The sequence below is a fragment of the Lissotriton vulgaris genome, chromosome 7, assembly GCF_964263255.1.
Source record: "Lissotriton vulgaris chromosome 7, aLisVul1.2, whole genome shotgun sequence".
Taxonomy (NCBI): domain Eukaryota; kingdom Metazoa; phylum Chordata; class Amphibia; order Caudata; family Salamandridae; genus Lissotriton; species Lissotriton vulgaris.
Genome location: NC_141695.1, coordinates 1,774,239,555 through 1,774,253,760, shown reverse-complemented (window position 1 = coordinate 1,774,253,760; position 14,206 = coordinate 1,774,239,555). Strand labels below are relative to the sequence as shown.

The 14,206-nt window shown below is 47.9% G+C and overlaps 1 long non-coding RNA gene across 1 annotated transcript in view; it reads right to left on the bottom strand.

The window, feature by feature from the left end:
• The window catches only part of LOC147706649 (uncharacterized), a 360,176-nt gene extending 351,346 nt beyond the window's left edge, over positions 1-8,830 (bottom strand). Inside the window, exon 1 of the long non-coding RNA XR_015297358.1 lies at positions 8,698-8,830. This is a non-coding gene — a long non-coding RNA (uncharacterized LOC147706649). The remainder of the gene's footprint in view (positions 1-8,697) is intronic.
• Between the last annotated feature and the right edge of the window lie 5,376 nt (positions 8,831-14,206).

Here is a 14,206-nt window from a genome sequence, read left to right as displayed (position 1 = left end):
AACGCCAGTCGAAGCACGAGGAGGACGCCACGGAGGAAGACGGAGGAACTATCGTGGAACCGCTGCTGGGACCCCTGGAGCAGAGACTCGACAAGCCAGGAGGCCAACGTTACCACGAGCCGTCCCGCCACACTTCCAGGGGAGAAGTGTGGCTCCACAAGGTACGAGGGTGTTTTCAAGGGTTGTTTAAATCACGGGGTGGGACGGGGTAGCCTGAGGGTGGTCACTATCGCCGTACCTTGCCGTCCGCCTACACTCAAAAGACTGATATAAGTTGGTGGTAGCACCCTGGTGATCCCTCACTACCCTACCCTCCTCTCACTTGTTGTATATACCGACCCCAGCCCCTAACGTGGCTGCTTTTCTTTTCCTTTTCTCGAGTGTATCTCCGGACCTGTGGCCACCTCCGGTTGACTCAAGAGTGGAACCGAAGATTCCGGAAGTACCCCAAAGGAGAGACTCCAAGCTTGTGATTTATACCCTACTGGATATTGTGTTATTGAACCCTTTTGAACCTAACTCGGTATTTTCAAACCGAATAAAAACGGTTAAAGATAGACTCCAACTCGTGGCGACTCTCATTCTCCCGACCCCGTTCCCCACAAGTGGTGCCGTGACTCGGATCAACCAGTGAACCACGCCATCCGATACAGAATGGAGAATCTTTTGACCCAAATGGAAGCAGACCGGACTGCGTTTTCCCAAGCCATTCAAACCCAGTCCGATAACATTCTAAAATTGGCGGAGGGACAAACACAACTAATGACTGTATTAGGACAGGGAAGGGCTACAGCTCCACCTCCGGTCACTGTTGTACCGCTACAGAAGTTTAGTCCAGGCGAGGACCCCCTTGCTTTCTTTTTGAACTTTGAAAGAGCTGCAAGAGCCAGTTCCTGGCCTGGGGATAGGTGGCCCTTCTATTTGGCGCCTTTGTTAGTTGGTGAGGCCCAGGCAGCTTATCAGACAGTGAACCGGGATGGAACAACTGCTTATGCGGTCGTGAAACAGTATATCCTCGATAGGTTGGGGGTAGACGAGGAAACCCATCGACTGCGGTTTCATCAAGAGAAAGGGTCACCCGGGGATTTACCCAAAACCTTGTTTTTCAAATTAAAGGAATCTGCGGACTTATGGCTAAAGCCCCATGAAGGAAACATCGACGCCATTATGAACAAAGTATATCTAGAACAGTTCATCGAGGCCCTTCCCTATAGCACTCAGAGGTGGCTTAAGCAACATGCAGGTTTAACGTTGGAGCATGCTATAGAAATGGCAACTTGTTACGCCCGGGCTCAGGGTAAGCCTTATATGAGGGAACCAGAAAAAACCGCTAAAGTCTTACCACCTGTTAAAACTGATAAAAAATTCCAAAAACCTATCCCAGAACCACCAAAGGTACGGTTCCAACGACCTGAACTTCCCAATTCAGGACCTCAATGTTATGACTGTGGAGAATGGGGTCATATTGCTCGGTTTTGTCGAAAAAAAAAAGAAAGAGAAGACGAACCTATGGACGTGAGCTATGCCCCAAGGTCCATCCTGTATGCTCAAGAAACCGGAACCACTTTCTATGCACGGGCCTCTTTGAACGGTACTAGTATAAGAGCATTGTTAGATTCCGGCTGCAAACATTCAGTCATAAGAGAAGAGCTGGTAGACCGCAACTCTCTCATTTTGGGGAGACGGGTCAGTATCCGTTGTGTCCATGGGGACGTTAAGGAGTATCCTGTAGCCAAAGTCACGCTGTACACGCCTTCAGGGAAAAACATGGAAGTTGTTGTAGGAGTTATGGCTGGTTTACCTGAACCCATAATCATAGGGACAGATAACCCTTCATTCAGCTCTTTGTTGTTAGATACCCTTCACCACTTGTCCCTTCCCCGTGATACCTTGTTAGCTGCAGAACCCTGGGCCAGGGACACCCATTTTAGGACTGCCCAATTGAACGATGCAAGTCTCACCAATGCATGGCAGGTTGCACGAAACGGACAAGATCCGACCACTAGAAGTTAAACCACGTTTGTTGAAAAGAATGGCCTGCTTTATAGACTCGCCAAGGCTGATGCTGAACCTCAACTGCTGGTCCCGAATGATTTTCGTGATCAGATATTGTTTTTTGGTCATGCTCATCTGTTAGCTGGCCACTCTGGGGTAGAAAAAACGAGTCAGTCCATATTGCGACACTTTTTCTGGCCAGGTATTTACACCCAAGTACAAAAATATTGTCAGGAATGTAGAATATGCCAGAAACGGAACCCCTACACCCCTCCTCCTGTCCCTTTGGTACCCATGCCTATTATAGGGGTCCCATTTGATCGTATAGGAATGGACTTAATCGGCCCTTTGCCGAAATCCTCCTAAGGACATCAGTACGCCCTGGTCTTGGTTGATTACGCCACGCGATATCCCGAGGCTTTTCCTCTTAAAGCAGCCACTTCAGCAGCGATAGCCCAGAAAAACACAAGGAAGAGGGATCCAGATTGAGATTCTCAATCTGGATCCCTCTTCCTTGTGTTTTTCATTTCTTCAGATATTAAGCTACAGTTCTAAACTACGGTTGGCTCTGCTATAACCTGATGCCGCGCACAAATTTCAGGTCGCCTTACTTATGGTGGGTGTGCTTATATATACATATATGGTTCACAAACTGCAGATATGGACGTTATTTGTTACACGTAATGTACTTAAACCCCTTAAGGATTATTTCGCTGTGTGAAGATATCCCCTTGCCATTCGGGATACCTATGCTTTATATTGCTATATTCTGCCTATACCTTGTTACATGTTACTATGTGAGATAATTTATCATAGGATAAAACATCTTAGGTGGTTTTGTGTCATGTACATTTTAGGCAATGTTAGCATGTTTTAATGCATCAATGTCTATATGTCTTTTTAACCTGTTTTCACACTGTGTATATATATAAATCTTTTTAACTTGTTATCACATTGTATATTGTTTGTACATTTTTTCCAGCCTTGAAAAAGTCCTTGTGTAGGATGAAACACGTGTTGGTGATCTCTATTGTTTGCTGGGAATATCTGTTTTTATGGAAATTGAAAGAATAAAGATTGAAGAAAACGAAATCAGTGGACTATATTTTGAAACCCCTTGTGTTGACAATTTCTATTGAACACAACTCTGTCATCTGCTTCTTTCTTGAATACTCTATAACTAGTAGAGCTTGATATATTGAGGGCTTACAACTTCTGCCCTAACTGTTAGCATTATTTGTTTACAGGAGTGCTGTCAATAGTTTCTCAAAATTTTGTTTGATAGCCCAGAGGTTAGTTGAAGTGTTCTCTCGCATGGGTTTTCCAAAAGAGATCGTTACCGATCAGGGCACCCCTTTTGTTTCCCGTTTGATGCAACAGGTATGCAAACAATTAAACATCAAACACATTAAGACATCTGTGTATCACCCGCAAACAGACGGTTTGGTTGAGCGATACAACGGCTCCCTTAAGCTAACCTTGAAAAAATTGTTGTCGGGTGATGGGAAGAACTGGGACCAGTTATTGCCCCTGGCCCTCTTTGTGCTCCGTAGCCAGAAACAGTCCAGTCTAGGGACCTCTCCATTTGAATTGTTGTTTGGGAGACCCCCTAGAACACTTCTTGAGATCACTAAAGACAGTTGGGAGACTGAGGGAGCGCAGGAAGCTGAGGCCCTGTTGGATTACACCAGGCAACTACAGAGCAGGCTACACAAACTTAGGACACTTGCTCACGAGCATTTAGCGGTAGCTCAAACCAAACAGAAAACCCTATATGATCGTGGTACGAAGTGGAGGGTGTTGGATGTAGGTGATTGGGTTTTGATTCTATTACCCTCCTCTACACATAAAATGAGGAAGGAGTGGCAGGGACCCTTCAAAATTTTGAAGAAAATAGGACGCACTACCTACTTGGTACAGTTAGGAAGAGGCAAAACCCAAATGTATCATATCAAAATACTTAAAAAATGGTTAGGAACAACCCCCTCAGGCAGTCAATGTGGTGTCTCCTGTACTAGATACAAACCATACAGTCAGTGCTGCTCCTATCAATCCTGATCTGTCTGTTACCCAGCAACAAGAAGTTAAAAACCTGCTCTTGTCTCATACAGAAGTCTTCTCGGATCAACCGGGCCGTACCCACTTGGCGGAACACAGTATACCTACCCTCCCCAATACAGTGGTAAAACAGAAGCCCTACCGAATCCCAGAGGCAAGACGCTCAGCATTCCAGGCCGAGGTAGACAGTATGCTGAAATCCGGGATCATAGTTCCTTCCCACAGCAACTGGTGCTCTCCGGTGGTCTTGGTACCGAAGCCTGACGGTAGTATCCGCTTTTGTATCGACTTCAGGGCCGTTAACCGGGTGTCTAAACAAGACGCATACCCCTTGCCTAGGGTCGATGAACTACTGGAACGCCTTGGAGAGGCTCGGTACATCACCACCATAGATCTCACCAAGGGATATTGGCAGATACCCCTTGCTCCTAAAGACATGGAAAAGACGGCATTCTCAACCCCTTCTGGTCATTACCACTTCACGGTACTTCCCTTTGGTTTGCATGGGGCACCAGCAACGTTTCAGAGGGTCATGGATACACTACTGGCACCTCACTTACACTATGCGTCGGCCTACCTGGACGACATTGTAGTGTTTAGCAAAACATGGGATGACCATTTGAAACACCTTGGGAATATACTGACCAGTCTAAGGGATGCCAATCTCCACATTAATGCGAAGAAGTCCCGATTTGCTTTCCAGCAGGTCAAGTATCTTGGGTACCTTTTGGGGGATGGGCAGATTAAGCCCCAGACTGAGAAACTGGAAGCGATCAAAGCATTACCCTACCCCTCTACAAAAAAAAGAACTCAGGGCCTTCTTGGGGTTGGTGGGTTACTACCGCCGATTCATTGCTCAGTTTGCTAGTTTGGCAGCTCCTCTCACTGACCTCCTCGGGAAGAACATCAAGTCTGCTGCACTCCCCACTCCTTCTGTTGTGCAGACTTCGGCCTTCCGAGCTTTAAAGGACGCTTTAACTTCTTCCTCTGTTCTCATTTCTCCTGATTTCCTCAAGCCGGTCATTCTCCAGGCGGAGGCTTCTGGGGTTGGTATTGGAGCGGTTCTTTCCCAGGAGGATGAGAATGGGGCTGAAAGACCTGTACTCTTTATCAGTCGCAAGTTGTTTCCTAGGGAGCAGGCGTATTCTACGATTGAGAAAGAATGCCTAGCTGTCCGTTGGGGAGTGGAAAAACTGAGATACTATCTCGAAGGGAGGCCGTTTGTGTTGTATACGGACCATGCTCCCTTGACTTGGCTCCAGCGTAACAGAGGGAACAACGATTGCATCCTGTGTTGGTTCTTGGCCCTGCAGCCTTTCCAGATCGAGGTCCGTCACCGAAAGGGTTCCTTGCAGGGGAATGTTGACTTTCTGTCCTGCTATCCGATTCCCCCCGATCGGGTCAATCCTGGGGGTGGGATGTGTCACGAAGCCGAGCTCCCTGACCTAGATGAGCTCCCTGACTCGGACGGACGGGGTGTACCTGCTAACGTTTCTTCCTTTCCACCCCGTCCGCAGGATCCTTTGGACGTTTCCTGGGTTTCCCCGGCTCTGCCTCCAGTACATTCATCTCTGTATCCAGCTTCTGTGACGCTGGGGGCGTGTTCTCCGGCATCTCCAGCGGTTGACCAATCAGGTGACCGGACGTCATCTGACGCTACCCAATCAGAGGAGCTGGGGGCGTTTAAGGAAGCCCCGTCTTGGATTGTCGGCGCGGAACCTTCGGAACGCCAGTCGAAGCACGAGGAGGACGCCACGGAGGAAGACGGAGGAACTATCGTGGAACCGCTGCTGGGACTCCTAGATCAGAGACTCGACAAGCCAGGAGGCCAACGTTACCACGAGCCGCCCCGCCACACTTCCAGGGGAGAAGTGTGGCTCCACAAGGTACGAGGGCGTTTTCAAGGGTTGTTTAAATCACGGGGTGGGACGGGGTAGCCTGAGGGTGGTCACTATCGCCGTACCTTGCCGTCCGCCTACTCTCAAAAGACTGATATAAGTTGGTGGTAGCACCCTGGTGATCCCTCACTACCCTACCCTCCTCTCACCTGTTGTACATATCGACCCCAGCCCCTAACGTGGCTGCTTTTCTTTTCCTTTTCTCGAGTGTATCTCCGGACCTGTGGCCACCTCCGGTTGACTCAAGAGTGGAACCGAAGATTCCGGAAGTACCCCAAAGGAGAGACTCCAAGCTTGTGATTTATACCCTACTGGATATTGTGTTATTGAACCCTTTTGAACCTAACTCGGTATTTTCAAACCGAATAAAAACGGTTAAAGATAGACTCCAACTCGTGGCGACTCTCATTCTCCCGACCCCGTTCCCCACACACTGCTCCTTGTACCTCTGGTGAGGAAACACTGCTCTTTGTACCTCTGGTGAGGTAACACTGCTCCTTGTACCTCTGGTGAGATAACGCTGCTCCTTGTACCTCTGCTGAGGAAACACTGCTCCTTGTACCTCTGGTGAGTTAACACTGCTCCTTGTTTCTCCTGTGAGGTAACGCTGCTCCTTGTATCTCCGGTATCGTAACGCTGCTCTTTTTACCTCTGCTGAGGAAACACTGCTCTTTGTACCTCTGGTGAGGTAACACTGCTCCTTGTACCTCTGGTGAGATAACGCTGCTCCTTGTACCTCTGCTGAGGAAACACTGCTCCTTGTACCTCTGGTGAGTTAACACTGCTCCTTGTTTCTCCTGTGAGGTAACGCTGCTCCTTGTATCTCCGGTATCGTAACGCTGCTCCTTGTACCTCTGCTGAGGAAACACTGCTCTTTGTACCTCTGGTGAGGTAACACTGCTCCTTGTACCTCTGGTGAGATAACGCTGCTCCTTGTACCTCTGCTGAGGAAACACTGCTCCTTGTACCTCTGGTGAGTTAACACTGCTCCTTGTTTCTCCTGTGAGGTAACGCTGCTCCTTGTATCTCCGGTATCGTAACGCTGCTCTTTTTACCTCTGTTGAGGTGAGACTGCCCCTTGTTCCTCCTGTGAGGTAACACTGCTCCTTGTACCTTTGGTGAGGTAACTCTGCTCTTTGTACCTTTGGTGAGGTAATACTGCTCCTTGTACCTCCAGTGAGGTAACACTGCTTCTTGTTCCTCCTGTGAGGTAACACTGCTCCTTGTTCCTCCTGTGAGGTAACACTGCTCCTTGTTCCTCCGGTGAGGTAACATGGCTACTTATACCTCTGGTGAGGTAACACTGCTACTTATACCTCTGGTGAGGTAACCCTGCTCCTTGTACCTCTGGTGAGGTAACACTGCTCCTAGTACCTCTGCTGAGGTGAGACTGCCCCTTGTTCCTCCTGTGAGGTAACACTGCTCCTTGTACCTTTGGTGAGGTAACTCTGCTCTTTGTACCTTTGGTGAGGTAATACTGCTCCTTGTACCTCTGGTGAGGTAACACTGCTCCGTGTACCTCCAGTGAGGTAACACTGCTCCTTGTTCCTCCTGTGAGGTAACACTGTTCTTTATACATCTGGTGAGGTGAGACTGCATTTTGTACCTCCGGTGAGGTAACATGGCTACTTATACCTCTGGTGAGGTAACCCTGCTCCTTGTACCTCTGGTGACGTAACGCTGCTCCTTGTACCTCTGGTGACGTAACACTTTTCTTTGTACCTCTGGTGACGTAACGCTGCTCCTTGTACCTCTGGTGACGTAACACTGCTCTTTGTACCTCTGGTGACTTAGCGGTGCTCTTTGTACCTCGGGTGACTTAGCAGTGCTCTTTGTACCTCTGGTGAGGTAATACTGCTCCTTGTACCTCTGGTGAGGTAACACTGCTCCTTGTACCTCCAGTGAGGTAACACTGCTCCTTGTACCTCCGGTATCGTAACTCTGCTCCTTGTACCTCTGGTGAGGTAACACTGCTCCTTGTACCTCCAGTGAGGTAACACTGATTCTTGTACCTCCGGTATCGTAACGCTGCTCCTTGTACCTCTGGTGACGTAACACTGCTCCTTGTACCTCCGGTATCGTAACACTGCACCTTGTACCTCCAGTGAGGTAACACTGCTCCTTGTACCTCTGGTGAGGTAACACTGCTCCTTGTACCTCTGGTGAGGTAACACTGCTCCTTGTACCTTCGGTATCGTAGCACTGCTCCTTCTACCTCCAGTGAGGTAACACTGCTCCTTGTACCTCTGGTGAGGTAACACTGCTCCTTGTACCTCTGGTGAGGTAACACTGCTCCTTGTACCTCTGGTGAGGTAACACTGCTGCTTGTACCTCTGGTGAGGTAACACTGCTCCTTGTACCTCCAGTGAGGTAACACTGCTCCTTGTACCTCCGGTGAGGTAACACTGCTCCTTATTTATTTATTTATTTGACGGTTTAATATAACGCAAATAATACCCTTGCAGGTATCAAAGAGCTTTACCAGGTAAATATTGCAGATACATAGGCATATGGAAAATAACATATAGTTTCATAGAAATCACGCATAGTAGAATCAACATATCGAAGATACATAGGCCTATGGTAAAAGACATAGTACCATACATTTCAAGCATAGTATAATCACAATATCGAAGATACATGGAGAAGTAGTAAATAACATATAGTTCCATATAGATCAAGTATAGAGTCCTATAATCACAGTAACCCATGCTCAAGTGAATTTAGCCATAAGAAGGGATTTCACCTCTTTTTTGAAGGATGCTGTAGAGGGATTTAGTCTGGTTTCTGGGGGCAAAGCATTCCAGATCCTGGCGCCATCCCCGAGAAGGCTCGGTTGTATGTTTTCTTCCTGTTGAATCTTTGCGTTTTCAGTAAAAGGTTTCTGGCACTTCTGGAGGCTCTGTTGCCACATGAAGGCACCCGTTTCTGTGCCAGATAGCTGGGAGTGTTGTGATGAATGGCTTTATGCGTCATGCATGCTATTTTTAGTTGAATTCTGGCTTTGAAAGGTAACCAGTTAAGGGATCTTAGGTCCGGGGATATGTGGGAGTTTCTTTTGGAGCCAGTAATAAGTCTCGCTGCTGCATTGAATAAAGTTCAAAGAGGGGCTGTTGAGGAGCTGGGAGGGCAGCAGAGAGAGACACTCCCATATTCCACTCTCAGGATAACTAGAGCTCATAGTGCCAGTTTGAAGTCCTTTTCAGGCAGGAAAGGTTTAAGTTTTCTCTAAGTATTATTCTGAAAGTTTGTTCCTTTTGTTGCGGTGCTGATGTGTTTCTGCATAGTAAGATTTCTGTCCAGCGTTACTCCCAGCGATTTCGCTGAGACAACGATAAGAGGCTGGCAGTTGAGTGCTGTTAGGTGTTTGATCCAGTCTTGAATTATGGGTACTTGGGCAGGAGTAGCGATTAGGAGGAATTCGGTTTTTAGGGTATTCAGTTCTAGATGGTTTTCGGACAGCCAGCTCTGAGTTTTTCCGAGAGTGATGTTGAGCGATTTGATGTCTTCTAGTGAATGAATCTTTAGGTATAATTGTGTATCATCTGCCTACATATGGTATTGTACGTTAGAAGAGTTAAGAATTTTAATGAGTGGTTCCATGAATAGATTGAAGAGTGTCGGAGAGAGGGAGGATCCTTGTGGGACTCCTAAGGTGACTGGGACGGGTTTGGACAGGGAACGGTTAACTTTGAATCATTGCAATCTATTTTGGAGGAACAAGGTAAACCAGTTTAGAACTAATCCGGATAGTCCCATTCTGTGTTTCAGCAGGTCTAGCAGGTTGTCGTGTTTGACGGTATCAAAGGCAGAGGAAAGGTCGAGCAGGATAAGTAAGCAGGCTTCGTTCTGTTCTAGTATTTATAGCGCATCGTCAATTATGTGGGTCATGGCTGATTTGTTGAGCAGGTTGAAATGGTCTATGTGTCTTACAAGATGGAGGTGTGCACATTTTTCTGAGAGTTTAGCCGGGGTAGGGATGTTGGGTATTGGGCAGTAGTTATTTAAGTCCGCTGGGTCAACTGTTGGTTACTTTAGGATGGGGGATACCTGCCCGGATTTGAGGATATCAGAGATGGTTCCTTGAAGGAGGGAGGTATTTATAATCTTGGTCCAAAGAGGCAGGATCAGTGGGATGAAGTCTTTTATGCAGTTTGCTGGGAGAGGCTCAGTGAAGTGATTGGCAGGATGCAGAGCCGTGAGCATTTTGAGTATAGTTTCTTCATTGTAAGTATTGAAGGATGACCAAGACGTATTCATTGTTAGGTCGACCTTTGGAAAGCTCCGGTGTGGGGCTCCTAGAAGGGATGATCAGGGGTCCGTGTGTGTCAGTTTGTGTGATTAAATCATTGACTAGGTCCTTCTTTATGTTTTCGCTGTTCAGAGTGAAGACGGAAGCAAACTCTTCACAGTTGGGTAGTGAGCTTGAGTTTGCTTGGGGGAGGTGAGGTGCATCCTTAGATTGTGTTTTGATTAGCTCAAAAAGTTTTTAGGACGATTCCTGGCCTGGTCTAACTGATAACTTAAAAAGTCTGCTTTAGATCGTCTGAGCTTTCTGTAGTAGGACTTTCTCTTCCTTCTTGGCATCTTGACGTGGTTGGCGGATGGAGCCGATCGCCATCTACATTCAGTTAGTCTTAAGGATCGTCTGTCCTCATTGAGCCTTCCATCGTACCAGGGTTTTGAGTCTTTTGTGGAGACTCTCTTTATTTGTAGGGGGGCGACCTCGTTTAATATCATGTTCATGGAATTGAAATAGTGGTGGGTGAGACCTTGAACATCGGATATCCCTTCTGGGGGAAGAAGGATGTTGAAGCTGGAGGTTGTGATTATGTTAGAAACAATGTTCTCAGATCTCTCTTCCATACTTCAGATCTTATGGGTTGAGCTGAATTAAGTTTCAATGTTTCATTGATAAAGAAGGTGATGATATGATGGTCGGATCAATCACATGGATGGATCGTATATAGCTGAATGGAATCTGCTTTAGAGATAACTAGGTCAAGGATGGCTCCTTTATCATGTGTGGAGCTGTTGCAGATTTGGGTGAGGTCGAGGTTCGAGAGGAAGTTTTTGAGACTATTGACCGCAGAGTCATTGGGGTCATTCCAATGGAGATTGAGGTCTCCGAGAAATATTTGGGTATTTTTGATTTCCAACATTAGTAGAGACAATATCTATGAAATGCTCAATTTAAGTGTTGTTATCATCTGGTGGACGATAGAGAGTGTCCAGCGAGCAAACTGGTTTGCTATTGCTAGTGATGTCTAAGCTTATGTATTCACAAGAGTTTGGGATCGGTTCCCTGAGAAATTGTTCCAGTGGATGCAGGCAATGCCACCCCCTGGCTTGGTAAGTCTATCTAGTCTGATGATGTTATGGTTTGGGGGTACCAGTATATCGAGGATGGGTGCAGAAGATTCATTTAACCATGTTTCGGTCAAAATGAGTAGGTCCGGTTCTTGTGTAAGTTTGAGGTCAGCTATGTCAGCTGCATGTCTTAAGGCAGAACTACAATTTAGTAGTATAAATTTAAGACAGGTCTTGATGAGGGAAGAGTTGGGTTCCTGGGTAAGGGGAACTTGTCTAAGATTGTTTGCGACTATACCTCTGGGATTATGTGTAGTGAGTCTGTGCGTATTGGAAGGAATAGATTGTATTAGTGAATGTTTGGGGCGGTTATCTGGAAGCATGTTGTTGCGGTTAGGTTGTGGGAGATCATAGGAGCATAATATGAAGAGTAAGTCTTTCTCTGATAGAGGATTGGTGCTTCACATTGGGTGGGTTGAAGTATTGTGGAAAGGAATGGATCTCCACCCAGGGGGCAAATGTTTCGGGGTGACTTCTGAGTGGTTACTATGGAAGTTTGTCTTGATATCTCATGTCGATCTATTGTTCAAGAGTTGGCGAAGTCAAACTTCACATAGAGCTTGCAGTTCTTCTTTGAGATGCCGTAGCGAAATTAGAATCTCGTCAAGTCTAGGGTCTGGTGTAGGTGGTAGCAGGATTGGTGATTGTATTGTGAGGGTGGGAGGTGTGTTTGCGTCCCGCATGTAGTATGCGGGAAGCACGTATCCTGGGTTGTTGTGTAGCATCCTGCCTGGTTCCTTATCTGGATCAGGGAGGGGTGGACTGGTGTGGAATGGCGATGTATGAATCGCGGGGGGTGTGGTGTGGATGTGCTCCTGGGAGTATTGGTTTTGCAGGTAGAAGGGGTGACATTGGGGGGAAGTTTGTCCATTCCAGGTGAGGGCGCTGTGTCTGGAATGGGTGTAAATGCTGGTAGTGTAATAAGGGGGAGTGTATTGGAAGGGAATTGAGCGGGGAGGAGAGGGTAGCACTGGGATTGGGTGTAAATGTTGATATTGGCATCCGATGAGCGTGAGCCGATGTAACATTAGGGGGGGTGATAGGCTGTGTGCTGGGGGTGGGAGCTGCCTGGGAGGGGTGGGGATGGGCTTTTATCACTTTATCCCTGATGATGGGGGAAGATGTTATCCAACAGGTTTAAGCTGCCGTCTGATTATTTAATGAGGATGGTTCCATTGTGATAGATGGTGATGGTTGCTGCGGCTTTGTAGATTGGGGAGGGGGAGATGGAGATTGTAAAACTGTTGGACTTGGCCCTGTGCCCCAAAATTATTCGCTTTTCGCCCCCCTAATTTAAGATGTCTCCCCCATGGTAAAGATTAGTGTATAGGCCATGTGAGGTATGAAATGCCCTGCTCAATATGTAATGTCAGGCAATAGTGTGTGCACTGATGTAACCCCCATTGCAAACATGCACCCCAATGAAATTCTGTATCTGAAATGGCTACCAAGGCTGTGCGTTGTACAACCTGACTGCAGTAGGTTAGCGGTCTAGTTGTTCAGTACCCAGCCACCCCAGCATTTGGAGGGAAAGCCTGGCACCCAGGGTGCTCTACTCCTCCCCCTGAGCCAGTTTGAGCGAGTTCCCCAGAGGATTCCAGAAGCTTCTGGCACTGTCTGGGAGGTGGGGTGAGGAGGATATAAATAAGGGGGCTCTGCCACCATGTGCAGAGACTGAACTGGGACAGGAATGTGAGGGGACCTGCTGCCAGGGGCTACCGCCACTTGGGCCTGCGTGCTGGGCCCTGCACCCAAATGGAACCCCCCTACTGTCCCCAGGGCTGGTGAGCCCCACTTCAGAAGTTCAGGCTGCCGTGTAGGAGGAGGGCCACGCTACAGTGGGGATGGTGAAAGCCTACCACCCTGTTTTGAAGATGCCCCCACTAACTGCTGACCTGGCCCAGTAGTGAATACTGCTCTGTCCCCTGGGCCCCTGAAGAAGGAGGGACCCCCTAGGTCCCTGAAGCTGCCGGGACCCTGCGCCACGCAAGTGCTGCGCAAAGAAGCACCTGGAAGGGAAGGAGCATCTTGAACCCCCCCCAGGAGGTGAGGAGTGTTACCCTGGGGCTTACTGCTGGGACTGATGACCCCCCTTTCGCTGTGTGCCTAGAGGAAGTGCTGCGTGCCAAAGCGCTATGATCTGGGAAGCACTGTGCTGTTAAGGAACTGATTGCCTGGCACGTAACACTGCTCCTTGTACCTCCAATGACATAACGCTGCTCCTTGTACATCCAGTGACGTAACACTGCTCCTTGTACCTCCGGTGAGGTAACACTGCTTCTTGTACCTCTTTTCAGGTATCACTGCTCCTTGTACCTCTGGTGACGTAACACTGCTCTTTGTACCTCCAGTGATGTAACACTGCTCCTTGTACCTCTGCTGAGGTAACACTGCTCCTTGTATATCCAGTGACGTAACACTGCTCCTTGTACCTCCGGTGAGGTAACACTGCTCCTTGTACCTCCGATGAGGTAACACTGCTCCTTATACATCCAGTAACGTAACACTGCTCCTTGTACCTCCAGTGAGGTAACACTGCTCCTTGTATATCCAGTGACGTAACACTGCTCCTTGTACCTCCGGTGAGGTAAGACTGCTCCTTGTATATCCAGTGACGTAACACTGCTCCTTGTACCTCCGGTGAGGTAACACTGCTCCTTGTATCTCCAATGACGTAACACTGCTCCTTGTACCTCCGGTGAGATAACACTGCTCCTTGTACCTCCGGTGAGGCAACGCTGCTCCTTGTACCTCTGGTGAGGTAACACTGCTCCTCATACCTCCAGTGACGTAACACTGCTCATTGTACCTCCAATGACGTAACACTGCTCCTTGTACCTCCGGTGAGGTAACGCTGCTCCTTGTACATCCAGTGACGTAACACT